This window comes from Labrus mixtus, chromosome 11 (genome assembly GCF_963584025.1).
Source record: "Labrus mixtus chromosome 11, fLabMix1.1, whole genome shotgun sequence".
Classification (NCBI taxonomy): Eukaryota; Metazoa; Chordata; class Actinopteri; order Labriformes; family Labridae; genus Labrus; species Labrus mixtus.
In genome coordinates this window covers 8,553,512-8,566,876 of record NC_083622.1, presented here as the reverse complement: position 1 = coordinate 8,566,876, position 13,365 = coordinate 8,553,512, and the positions used below count along the sequence as shown (strand labels likewise).

Here is a 13,365-nt window from a genome sequence, read left to right as displayed (position 1 = left end):
AGAGAGGAAACATAGGAGTGTTTTCTCCACATCAAAATGTGAACCTCTCTGTACAGCCGTAGCATCTCTCCTGCTTTGTCTCTCGCCCCCTACACACTGCGCTTTTAAGAGAAGAAAGAGACAGAAAGGCTCTTTTTTAAAAGGCGTTTGATTCATGCTTTCAATCCAATTTAAACAACTTTATTAATGCTTCTTGGGGCAATTGGTTAGGAGCAGCTTGGACATAAACCGAAATAAAAAACACAGTGACATACAGAAGACAAATGATACTAAAGAGCTGAAAATATGAAATAGGACCTGAAAGCAGATCCCGATGTTAAACGCTGATTAGTAAACAACCAGACTGGATAAAAACAATTAAACGTTCAGTCATAAAAGGATAAAAAAAGAAACTGATCTGTGGGAGTAAAAGGATAAAAGTCAGTAAAAATATAAAACCTCAGGATCATTTAGTAATGTTAAGGAAGAGGCGATGAACGATTTAGAGCATCTCCCAGGTTAAACATTACGACGTCCTGATGGCAACAGAGGAAATTCACATGTTTAGCTGCGGCGATAGCCTAGCGGTTATGACGCGCGCCATGTACACAGGGCATAGTCCTCATCGCAGCGGATATGGGTTTCTATTCCGACCTCGGACCTTTGCTGCCCCCCCCCCCCCTCCCCCTCCACTCTCTCCTCTCAGAATTTCTTGTCTCTCTACAGCTGTGCTATTTAATAAAGGCAAAAATGTAATTTCCACCACCAGGGGGCTCTTAATCAAAACAACTGCAAAAAATTATGTCGAGGCTGACGGTGAATCAAAGGAGTGACTCATTTTAAAAACTCCACTCCACTCCCCAACCCAACCCCCGATAAAAACGAACCCTGAGTTGACTGTCATATGTTTATAAGCTAATATATTCAAGTTTAATTTGCCTGACGTTTCTATCACAGCAGCACATACAGATTTCAGTAGCAGTTCCAGCTTTCTTCAAGTTCAGCGATCTGGTGTTTCCACGGCAATGATAAACATGTCATGTATCTTATGGCGCTACAAGACACACGTCCCGTTACAACTATAAAATGAAGGATTTATCTGGCTTTAATAACTGTTGTAAATATTTGAGGGAATGTAAGCACAGAGTGACGTCACCCGTCTGTTCCTGCTGGGCGCTTTGGAGTCCCATCGATGGCGGTCTCCATGCTGGAAATGCTGTCTCAGTCTAACTTTCAGTCAACCTAACGACAGGCTGAGAGCTGGAGCTGAGGCGGGATGTTAGTTTCTGCTGTAAAAATAAATATATATGTATTTTTGAATGGGTGTGTATGTGGCTTCCTGTGCTTCTGCAGCCAGCCTCTAGTGGACACTCGAGGAACTGCAGGCTTTTGCACTTCCTCATGACTTTTAACAGTACTGAACGATGCACTCCATGGCTGCCTCTCTCTTACGTCTCAAATCAAAGTCTAGTTGTTGGTTTTAGAAACGTTAAAAGTCGAAAAAGTTATCACAACACCAAGAAAATAAAATCAGTTGTAAGGACTCCACAGGAAATACACCTGGAATATTTACCGCTGACCAAACCATGCAGTCATTAATCTCTCAGAGAATTCATAATGTGGCTCGTTAATCACACATTGAGGCACGATGATGAATCTGAAGCTGGTTAACAAGCATCTGAGGGAGCACACGAGGTGGACTCTGGGTACCCATGCCCGACATTAGGGCCCAGTGAGGGGTGTGAGAGGGTAATCTACCTGCCCCTGTAATTAACAGAGGACTGGGGTGCTGCTCTCCGGCTTCCTACAGAACAAACTCCCATCGCTAAGGCTGATGATCAGTGACCTCGCACGGCTGAGTCACCATCTGTCTGCATACTGCTAAGCTGTATTATCAACTCTCTCCACTGATACCATTACTTCTTTTGGAGTGTTGATCCTTTGTCGCATCCCATTTATAAGATCTTCATTATTTTATAGTGTTATGTGATGCAGCAATCTGTTTAGTCTTGTATGAAAATTGTTCTAACTGATGTATACGGGACAGCACAATCCAAGTTTACAAAAAGAAAAGAGGTCATTTGGAATTAAGTGGAAACTACGACCCCGTGTCTACCCAGCGTTTTTCCGGGTAGAAAAGCGCTGGCTGTGCGCTCGGGAGCTCTTGCATGACTATGAAGAAAGCGCTGCACGTCCGTCCTGTCTCTATGACAACAGGCTGTTGACAACGGCCGCTGTATGACCGACACTGCTCCATTACTTTTTACTGCATATTTTATATTTGAGATCGTTTATCTCCCCGATCAGACAGAGATTAAAGAGGATGAGGGTACAAGACACGATCTGTAGGAGGCAAAACTACGGGGAAAATTACACATTTGGAAAAGAGCGCCGGGGACGTCAACAGCGCCTTTCTGAAAGCGCTTGGAGCGGCCACACAAATAAGGCAGAGCGCTCGGAAGAAAACATGCTAGGTTAATACATATTACTGGTTAGTAGGGTCAAAAAAGATAGATACCAATTTGCTTCAATGCAGAATTAAAAAAACAAAGAAGATAATACGACCCTGGTGTATCATAGCGTATCACATTACATGTGATGTACCGCATTGAATTGTATTGTAAACCACTGTACAATATTTTACTTTTGCATGTTGTGTACAACCTTTGGACAGTGACATATAAAGAAGACATGTAGAAGAAAGATGACTGAAGAGGGTTAAGAGATTTTAAAAGTTGACATATTCTGAAAAATCCACTTGTATTTTGTAATTTGCTCTCCTTGTGATGTCACAGTGGGATTCTGGTAAACAATTCCCCTCCTCTCCCCTGGTATCTCCACCCATGATCTCCACCCCCAGCAACTTTTGAGCAGGTCGTCCATTTTTATTCTCGCTACAGAGGAGTGATGTCTACGGGGAAAACTCAGGGGGGGCTCATCGCATTTAAAGAGACACACACCAAAACGGAGCGTTCTGAGAGAGCTGGTTTATACAGGGTCACAAACCTCCTCTGCTGCTTGATTCATGTTATATTTTGACCAAAGCACAGCACAGATGTTTCATTTAGACCACAGGGGACTGTTTGAAAAGGTGGAGAAGGGGAATAATATGTCCTCTTTAAAAACAGAACACTGATGAGGGAGAAAGCGTAGGCAGCATAAAATCTGCATCATGTGAAGCAACGTCAAGGCACTGAAGCACCAAAACAAAGTACCACCTATTTAAAAAAAAAAGGCTTTCTATCTTTCCAAGAACCAACAGACAACAACAGACAATTTATCTCACAGCTTCAAGTAGAGAAAAAAAAATAACCTACAACATTGCTGACACGCAGAACTGAACACGACAACAAATGGGCTTCTCTTAGCTGGAGTCAAAGCGCTACAAGAGGGACGTATTAGTGTAAGAAGAGTAACAATCACTGAATTATTGATTTCCTCATTAGGACTTTTGTCAGGACCATTTAGCCACTTTATAAATGAGCTTTCATTAGGGTACTTGCAAGGTAGCCCAACTCATAGCTGATTTATTATGTGCAACATGGTCAATAAGAGAGGGGGGGGGGGGGGGGGGCAGGAGGGGGACAGGGGCCATGCTGAGAGGCTTCCACAACAACACATCCCTGCTTGTTGTAACCCATCTTCATCCTCATCTTCATCAGTCTGTAGGCTCAGGAGTCAGAAGAGAACACAAACGAGTGCCCGGGGCAATTTTGCAAACAAGCAAATGAAGGTGGCTACTTTGAAAAACATATTCAAAACGGGTGGTTAATGATTCAGAGAGCGAGAATGACGCCAGTTTAAGTGCGTGCAGTGTTTTGAATAGCTTGACCCTTTAGTTGAAGCTGGTTTTGATCTTGTGTTTCAGAAGTTATGTTTCCACTGATCACCATGGACGTTTTGAAGGAGACTCAACATGAGTGAGATGGATTCTCTCCATGTGACAAAAAAAAAGTACGAGTTCAAAATATGCCAACATTAGAGAAAGAAAACGTGTGTTATCCAGCAGCGTCCTGGCTTCATTTTATGCATCTTAAAGGTCACATATTCTGCAAGATCCACCTCACCATGTTTCTCTAACACTATTATGTGTCTCTAGTCTGTCCATCCTCTCCGTCTTTTGCCTGCTCCACTTTTCAGAAAATGTGTGCTCAAACAGGCCGTTTGGAGATTTTCCCTTCATGACATCACAAAGGGCAGTAGCCCCTCCCCCAGGTGGGTGACACTCCCACAGCTAGGTGTTTGTTCTGCCCTCTGAGTCTGCCTTCTCACCGTAAACAATAGGACATGGAGCGAGAAAGCCCGATTCACCCAAGCCCTTCCAGAGAGCAGGCGTGGTCAGACACAGCTCATTTACATATTTAAAGGTACAGAAACAGAAACAGCCTGTTCTGAGCAGGGCTGAAATAGAGGGGTTTATAGGCATGATCAAATACAGGATCAGAGTGGATTCAGAACAAGAAACTTCACACACATGTTTTGAGGAGCTCTGAGACTTATTTAAACTGGTTGAAGAGGAGGAGAACATGTGACCTTTAAAATGTCTTGGGCAGAACAATAATAATGTGCAGAATTAAAAGATGACATCTCTTCAAGGTGAATTCAGAAACATTCTTCAAAACTGCCCAATGTCAGCGTTGTATAAATGCATTACTAAATCTTTAGAGTATTATTTTAATAATGACCTCAGGTTACTGGTTTAGCTCAGTTGGTAGCAGTCGCCCCACAAGCTAATATCCTTTATGCATTAGTCACAGGTTCGACTCCCAGCCTGTGATGTCTATCTTCTCCTCTCTCTCTTCCCCACATTTCCTCAGCTGTCCTATAAATGAAGGCAAATACTCTTAAAGTGCAGTCTCCAGTCTGACGTGTATCTTTTTTACGAGTCAACCTCGTTTGAGTCAAATAATTACTTGATTTGCATTCAAAAAATCTCTTCTAACCCAAGGTAACAGTCCCAGGTCCCTCCGTCTGACAGAGAGCTCCGGGTTTGTTTTATCGAACAGCAGAACCAAAGCTGCTCTTGGGACATCAGGAGCTAAAAGTCATGAAACTAGAGCACGCAGTAAGATCAGATACAGTAAGAGGCACATCGGACCGACCTGTCGATTTCCACCACTTAACCTAACAAGCGCTCCATGGCAACAAATCACCTCATGTCCCTGTTCATTAGGTAATTAGGAGCTTCTGATTGGCCGGATTGGATTGTCGTTTGTTATCTGCAGACTGAAGCTAAACACCCACTCCTCTGACAGACTGACTGCGAGGAGCGTCTTCAACAGAGGCCAGCTTGACCTATGATTAGTCCGTCTGAATAAGATACTCATAAGGTAGATTAAGAGAACCTCTCTTTACAGTCAGTGCAATAAAAGTGCCCATTTTATTTAACTGTTGCCTGACTTTAAGCTCCAGTGCAGCTGAGAAGGTGATTCCCTTTTCAGAGCAGAGTTGTATTTTCAGAAAGGGAAGCAGCAAGCTGTAGGTTTTCATTTCTCTGTGTCGGCCTCTGCTGTGTTTTCTACCTGCAGTGTATCAATGCAAATTGCACCGCAATACTAACATTAGCGGTGGGCAATCACCTGAGCTGTAGAAGTCACTGCTCGGACATCATAAGAAAACACTGGCTCAGGTTCCCAGAGCCACAGAGGTGTATCATATTTGCACAAACAAATCAGAGAGAAAGAAGGGGACATATACAAACTGTACGGTTGAGTAAAAGAAAAACACAAACACCTGTCGACAACACGATGAATAACAAAGAAAAAGACTGCCTGAATCTGTACAATGCACTCACGTTCATCAGCCGTGTGCTGGTCGGTCACCATATTAAAGGATGTCAGACACGATAAGCTTCAGCGCGGCGTCGCTGTCCTGAGGCCACAGCTTCAGATGCTCTTTCCACCGGCCACACTGAACGGCAGGGAACCAGAACCATTGATTTTTCTTCCCCTCTGACACTTAATCTCACCCACAATGATCTACGACCTTATTTTCACACTAATTTCTTCTTGATCAGAGGTGATAAATATCGCATTGACATAACCAACTCTTTGTGCATTGCATCAATGCACTGTTTTGTTTAACATGACACCGCCTGGAGCGCTGCGGCTCACACTGGCAGGTTTGAGAAACGACCCGAGCTGCATGGTGTTGCCTTCAGAGCTGCAGAGAGCCGTTTGAAAAATGTATTTGTTTCTGTTGCACTACACTGCACAAGGTTTATCTTTTTAAATCCTGTTGATGCCGCCTTAAAACATCCAACAGCGTTAGGAACACTGACGCACAGATAACTGCTGAAATGACATACAGATGCTTTTATAATAAAGCTGGCCAAATATACTTTTCAAGCCAGGACTGCAAATTAATTTTCATAAGCACAGAGATTAATGTAAAATCATATACACACCATAATACAACAGTGTTAAAAGTTGTCTGAGGTACTTGGGCACCAGGACATGAAAATACTTGTAATTCATGATTTAAACACCAGGGGGCAGAGCTATATATAAATATATATATATATATATATATTTTTTTTTTTTAAATAATGAAATGTTGCACCACAGAAATGAGCCATTTCCACATACTGCTGTTCTAACATTCAAAGGTCCCCAAGGGGTACAACCCTAGACTGTATAAATAGTCTCAGTGATGTCACCCATTTGTTTCTGTGGAGGCGGTCGCCATATTGGAAATGCTGGATGATTAAAAACCAAAATAACCTCCAAAAAAAGCAAAGTTCAGGTGTAACATGGAGTCCCAACCTTTTTTGTCTGTGTTTAAATGCTCATGTATTTAAATGTGCGATTTGTTACACATTTTTATTTTATGTCTGTGTGCTGCTTTATCAATTGCTTCCATGCGTATGTGTTATGTTTTAACTAACACTTGTGTTGTTTTATTTGTTATGTTTATGTGTTCTTGTGTCTATGTTTTTGTGCTGCATGTATGCTTTTTAATGTTTTCTTAAATGTCATCAACCTGCCAGGGACTGCAGATCATCATTCATTTTGGGAACCTGTTGTGATGCTAACAAAGGAGTACTGTTAATTAGTGATTTCATTTTGTGTACAAGGCTGGAGGTGTTTGAACAATGCGTTTATCAGAGGTCTGGCACCTCCAGTCACACATCAGCAAGAGGAAGTTAGTTTGAGTTTTAGTCTGGTAGTTTCCACAGGGAGAGCAACACCAATTCAGCCTTGAACTTTGGAGAGCGAAGAAAGGAGTCAACAGTGATCTGTTTTGATTTCACTGAGAGGGCTGAATCTCACATGTATTATAAATTACCTGAGTAAGAGAGATTATTTAGGTATGTCTGAGACTGAAGCCTCTGACTGAGGGGGCTTTTGTATATCTTCGGTTGCTTTCACACCAGTGGCTCGTTTGCTTTGTTCCACATCAGATGAAGAAGCGTTACATATTTGCATTTCTCCTTTTGGGTTATTTCAGGTCCATGCTGCAATATTGTACAGAAAACAAAAGCACAGGTCTGTCCTTGCGCCATCAAGTCCCAGCTTCCTGTCCCCACTGTAGGTAAGCAAATGCCATGCATGCTTATCTACTTTGCATTGTGGGACGGCTCCAGGACGCCAACTTAGCTAGCTGGTTAACATATTGACAACGGACACCAAGATGAGTCGCAGATCGAGCTGGAGCAGCGAGGAGGTCAAATGCGTCATCGCCACACATGGGGAGTTTAACATATTTGTCAAATGTTGACACCACCACCAGCAAAAATACAGAAGTTTACAGTCGAGCAGTGATGCACAAAGGCCCCCACTGCAGGTAGCCAAGATGGGGTCGTTAACAGCAGTGTTTAAGAACAGCACTTAGGACCATCGAGAGCTCACAGTCTAGAGCAAAACGTTACTTAGGATGTGTCCGATTACCTTGATTAAATAGTATCATCACATGAGTTGGTCATCTCTCAATCCCCAGCTCCTGCAGCCACATGTCCGATGTGTCCTTGGGAAAGACACTTAACCACACAAGTTGCTCCCGCTGCTTTGACGGCGGTGTGTGAATGTGAATGAATGTGATGAGTTCATACTGATGGACACTTTACACAGCAGCCTCTACCATCAGTGTGTGAATGTGTCGGTGTAAAACACTTTGAGTAGTCAGAAAACTAGAAGAGTGCCACACAAGCTCAGGTCCATTTACCTTGCTATTTAACTCAGGAGTGGAAGCTCTGCAAAGCGTCTCTGTCTATGTAACGAGCAGAATGGAAGCGTGCTGTGACCTTTGCCTATTTTACCAATGCACCCTCTTAACATCGTCACACCTGTACAGAGGACGCAGTCTGTTTTCTAAGGGTCTCCAAGAGGGACAATTTGGCCTGTATGGCCTCATAAGCCATGCGGGCGAAACACGGTGTTTGTTTGAGTATGTAATTAAATATAAATAGAAGTAATTCAGCCCTCTTGTGTGCTGTGAATCTGATAGAATTGAATTCATCTTCAGTTGGACATGCTCCTCAGTTTATGAATGTCAGGGTTACTTTGTCAATTCGTTACCATCCGTCTTTCACATCGCTCCGCCCTGCCTCTATCTGTGCACAGCCTTGTGTGTCTAAGTTCATTTGAGTTAAACTGCTTGGCTTGTGTGTGTACATGTGTGTGTGTGTGTGTGTGTGTGTGTGTTTCCCGCTGTGCTGGGGACAGGGCCACAGGTGAGATCTCTCTAAATTACACACAAGTGGTCATTAATTATAGATGACACTTTGGTCACAGAAACGATTTCATCCTCAAATGAGGTCCGAGGGCGGCCGCTGCCGACGTCCACCATGCATGTGAATCTGTGTGTGTGTGTGTGTGTGTGTGTAAATGAGTGTGTGTGCATGTGTAATTTAGAGTGCCGTCACCTGTGGCCCTGTTCCCAGCTCAGCAGGAAGCTCTCACACACGTACATTAGCATGTGTGTGTTGATGTGTGTGTGTGTGTGTGTGTGTGTGTGTGTGTGTGTGTGTGTGTGTGTGTGTGTGTGTGTGTGTGTGTTGGTGAATCCGGCGGCTCCATCCAGCACGTGGCAGCTCTTTGATGAACACACTCATTATGCTAAAGAGAGCGCCATGCCTGGGCTTCCCTGTGCCTTCAGGAAAGGTTAACTCGGGATGGTTACACAGCACAGCGAGAGCCTGTGGCCGCGCGGGGGCACAGCGGCTCGTGGGGAGCGCCGTGACGGTGTTAGATGTCTCAGGACCAAAAATAGACGTGTGTATGCAGAGTAAATATCATGGGAACATCAAGGCGCCATGATTGATGCCACAGAATAAACAAACATCGCCGGTGCAGCCAGAGCAGATTTAACCCTGCAGGTGAAAGGACTAGAATCTGATGATCTCCCTCGCAGAGCGGAGGTCTTCTGATTAAGCAGTCTTTAATGTCCACGACTGATTTTTTTGGCGCCCGGTTGTTCAAAAGGTTTAGTCCAGATAAACAAGATCCTGATATGAAAATCCACTCTCCCTCTACCAAGGATTATGTAATCCAGCTCCCTTTAATCCTGTTCAAGAAAAGAAAAGAAAAACAGGATTGAATCAACCTGACGAAGGTAGAGATCATGGACCGTATAAAACATGGACGCAGTCTCAGTGACATCACCCAGCACACTTTTGAAGCAGAACGATGGCGGTTGCCGGGTTGAAAATGCTGTCTCAGTCGATCTAGAAACATTCAAAGAGCTAGAGTAGAGGCCTTTAGCTTCCTGACAAACAGCTTCAACACATCCACCTGTCGGTCAACTCAGCTATGCTTCTGATTATGCTTACACTTTTAGACGTCTTGAAATCGACTGAAAAAACACAGTGTGCTGTTTATGAATTGAGCCAGTCAGACCCAAACCATCTATCGCCCCAGACTGTGGAAAAAACAAGGTAACAAACAGGGCGTGGCTGGCCTGGCAGTTGGGTCCCGCACCATGTACAGACACTTTGGACCTCTGGACCGGCGGCCTGGGTTCAGGTTGGGCCTGTGGCTCTTTTCTCGCATGTCATTCCCCACTCTCTATCCCTGGTTTCAAACTCTATCCAATAAAGGCAGAAAGCCAAGAAATAAAATCTACAACTCTGCCGATCAGGAACAACAAACAGTTTGTAAGAATCCGAAAGCACAAAGTTCTCCGTTCTCTAACCCCACTCCCTCTCACTCTCTCTCTCTCTCTGTCTCTCTGCGTCTGCTCCCCTCAGAGTCAGAGATTAGCCTGTAATTACATGGGAGATCAGCAAAAAACGAGGAGAAAAAAAAAGGGGAGTAGTGTATTTTAACAAGGCGCTCGATGGGGGAGGGGGTGGCGTGTAGACCTCGTCACGGGCCGACTGATTGTCTGCTTTTAATCCTCAACCTCATTATCACCTCCAGGTCCGGCAGTGGCAGTAAATGAATCTATCTGCCGAGTGTCAAATCTTCACACCTCCACCCGGGTAATCACCCCAAGGTGCAAATACAGAAGATGGATAGAACGAGAGGAACGAATGAAGGGGGGGGGGGAGTGTATGACCCCGTGTTTCATCAACAACATCCTCAGTTCATCATTAAGAAAAGCTACATGATGCTATTTAGATTGTAATTAAAGCTGATTAAATATTCAGCCTCTTTAAGGTCAACGCGGCGACTTCATGTAAAGATTTGGAGCATATAGGAAGTGAGCAGACATTACTGCTGTCACATTAAAACCTCATGATTCAAAATGTGACATTTGTCTCTGAATCCAAGTCGCACAGAAAACGTGCAAGTTGATGAATCCGTTTTTGACTTTGAAACTGACCAGAGAGCGCAGACGGAGTTTCAAAATTAAGGCGTCTCAGATATTATACCGTTTTTACGAGGGGTGGAACTGCCAATTTCCACAGAGACCGTGCACGCCGCAGTCCGTCAGCGCAGCGCACTACAGAGCGCTTGCTCGTGCGCTAATACGCTGCACGTCTGTTTTCGACGGAGCTCGCTGCAAGCACGCGTCAAGCTGGACAGAATAGAACGACCCGGACAGGAAGTCACACAAGGAACAGTCGATTTCAGAATAAAACCCAAGAAATCCCTAAAAACTCACCTCTTCAACATCGCTTACAGTCACTAACAAACTCTGCCCTCATTGTCCTTCTCATACACTATTTCTTCGTTGTTTTGTTTTGTTGTTGTTCTTTGTTAAGCGTCTCTGAGTACTTAGAAAAACAATTATAACTATTGCTACTAATTATTCTTTAAAGAGGACATATTATCCCCCTTGTCCACCTTTTCAAACAGTCCCCTGTGGTCTAAATGAAACATCTGTGCTGTGCTTTAGTCAAAATATAACATGAATCAAGCACCAGAGGAGGTTTGTGACCCTGTATAAACCAGCTCTCTCAGAACGCTCCGTTTTGGTGTGTGTGTCTCTTTAAATGCAATGAGCCCCCCCTGAGTTTTCCCCACAGACATCACTCCTCTGTAGCGAGAATAAAAATGGCGGACCTGCCCAAAAGTTTTTTTCTAGGCTGGGGGTGGAGTCCATGGGTGGAGATATCAGGGGAGGGGAGGGGAGGGGATTTTTTTTTTTTTTTAACCAGAATCTCACTGTGACATCACAAGGAGAGCAAATTAGAAACTGAGCATTTTTCTCTGTGTTGTAAGACTTATGCAGACCACAAACAAAGGACTGGATGGGTTTATTTCACATTTTGTGGGTCTGTAGACACTCACCAAATATATGTTCAAAAACACTGTTCAAGTGGATTTTTCATAATATGTCCCCTTTAAGTCTATTTGTACCAACATGGCTAAGCTTGAGTTCTCACTGCTTTTACTGATATTGAAATATGTTCAGTCTGATTAGAGCTTGTTAAAATCTCCTCAGAAAACACTGCTATTGTTCATTAATAATTTCCCTCATTCCAGACAGAGGCCTTCTTATTGCCGACTTGATGAGAGTGAAATCAAAAGACTCCGCCTTGAGACACGCTGCACTTTTCTTCCACTGTCAGTGAAGTTGGTGAGAAAGAGCCCGGAGCGGCAGGGAAATGACTCGGTGATAAGTCCTCCACACACTCCCAATGGACACCAAGCCCCTTTGGACAAATCCAACAAAATCTCTGCTACCTTGAAAAACTATAATCATGCATTATTGAAGCGGCAAGGATAGTGTGTAATAGAGAGATCCTAAACCCATTCCCCCTCCTGAATTATTCATGGGTTCAAATAACAGACAGAACCATTTTCTTTAAATATCTCTTATCTATAATTTTTCATCAAACGGCTTTAAAAAAAAAAAAAAAAAAAACGAGTAAAACAACAGCGATGCGGTCTGTGTGTCCTCTGGGAGCGGATCGTCAACACGCAGAGTTTGGCAAACGTCAGTTAAAAAAAACAAATATCTGCACCTTTAACTTCTGGTAAATTCAATTTCCCTTGTCGTTCAAACTGCGCTCTTACATGCAAAGATGGACTGTGGACAACCTGAGCGAGAGCATAGCGCCCCCTGTACTGTAGAGTGCTTATGCCCACCTCTGCCTCAGGTGCTTTTATTCTGAAATGCTTCTTTACTTAAAGAGGTCATATTATGCCCTTTTTGGGGTTTGTATATTTAATCTATGTACCTACTTTTGTACGTTCACAATAGATAAAGTCCGAAAAAAGTGTCTGTTTTCATGTACTGCTCCTCCTTGCTCCCTCTACGCTCTGAGTCCGTCAGCTACGCTCTGTTGAGCCCCCACTGTTAGACCCCACGTGGGCCAAGTCTGCTCTGATTGGTCTGCCGATCCGCTCTGTCATTACTGGTCAGTTGCTCAGCACGCTTCTTGGAAATTTCAACATGAGCTGCAGGGCTTGCCACAATGAGCCAATGGGCTTAGATCAGTGATCTCACACTGACAAAGACGTCGGACTGACAAATTTTTATCAAGGGGGGGCTAGAACCGAGCGTTACATGTGGCTAATGCTACAGCTAACAGGAGGAGGTAGGAGAAGCCGCGTTTCCGTGGACTTTGAATTTTTGCACATAGATGTGCCTAAACATGCACAGGACACTTGGAAAACACACTAAAGAGCATATAAAACCAGAAAAAGCATAATATGGGACCTTTAAAAAAGTGAATATCAAAAGAGTTTCTAAGTAAAGTCAAACTTCCAAAACCATAATGACTCATAAAGAGTGCTTACATTTGAATAATTACCTGGTTGCCGCTATAGTGAAGACAAAGATGATGTATCAGATAATACAGACAAGTGTGTAATTTAGAGTTTCTAAGTCATCATGGCCTGTTAAGAACTCACTGTAATGCTCTACCCCGATGCAAAGACATTAAAGGAAGAATGTGCAACATAAATAAATCATAAATCCAGTCTATCCTGTGTACAGTAAATGTCTCAATGAGTCCTGACTGTCTACAATGAGTGAGAAGCTCGAGTCCCGCTG

At 43.6% G+C, this 13,365-nt stretch overlaps 1 protein-coding gene across 2 annotated transcripts in view; it reads right to left on the bottom strand.

Moving 5' to 3' along the window:
* Window positions 1–13,365, bottom strand: part of dgkb (diacylglycerol kinase, beta) — a 72,502-nt gene that overhangs the window by 12,324 nt on the left and 46,813 nt on the right. The window lies entirely within an intron of this gene.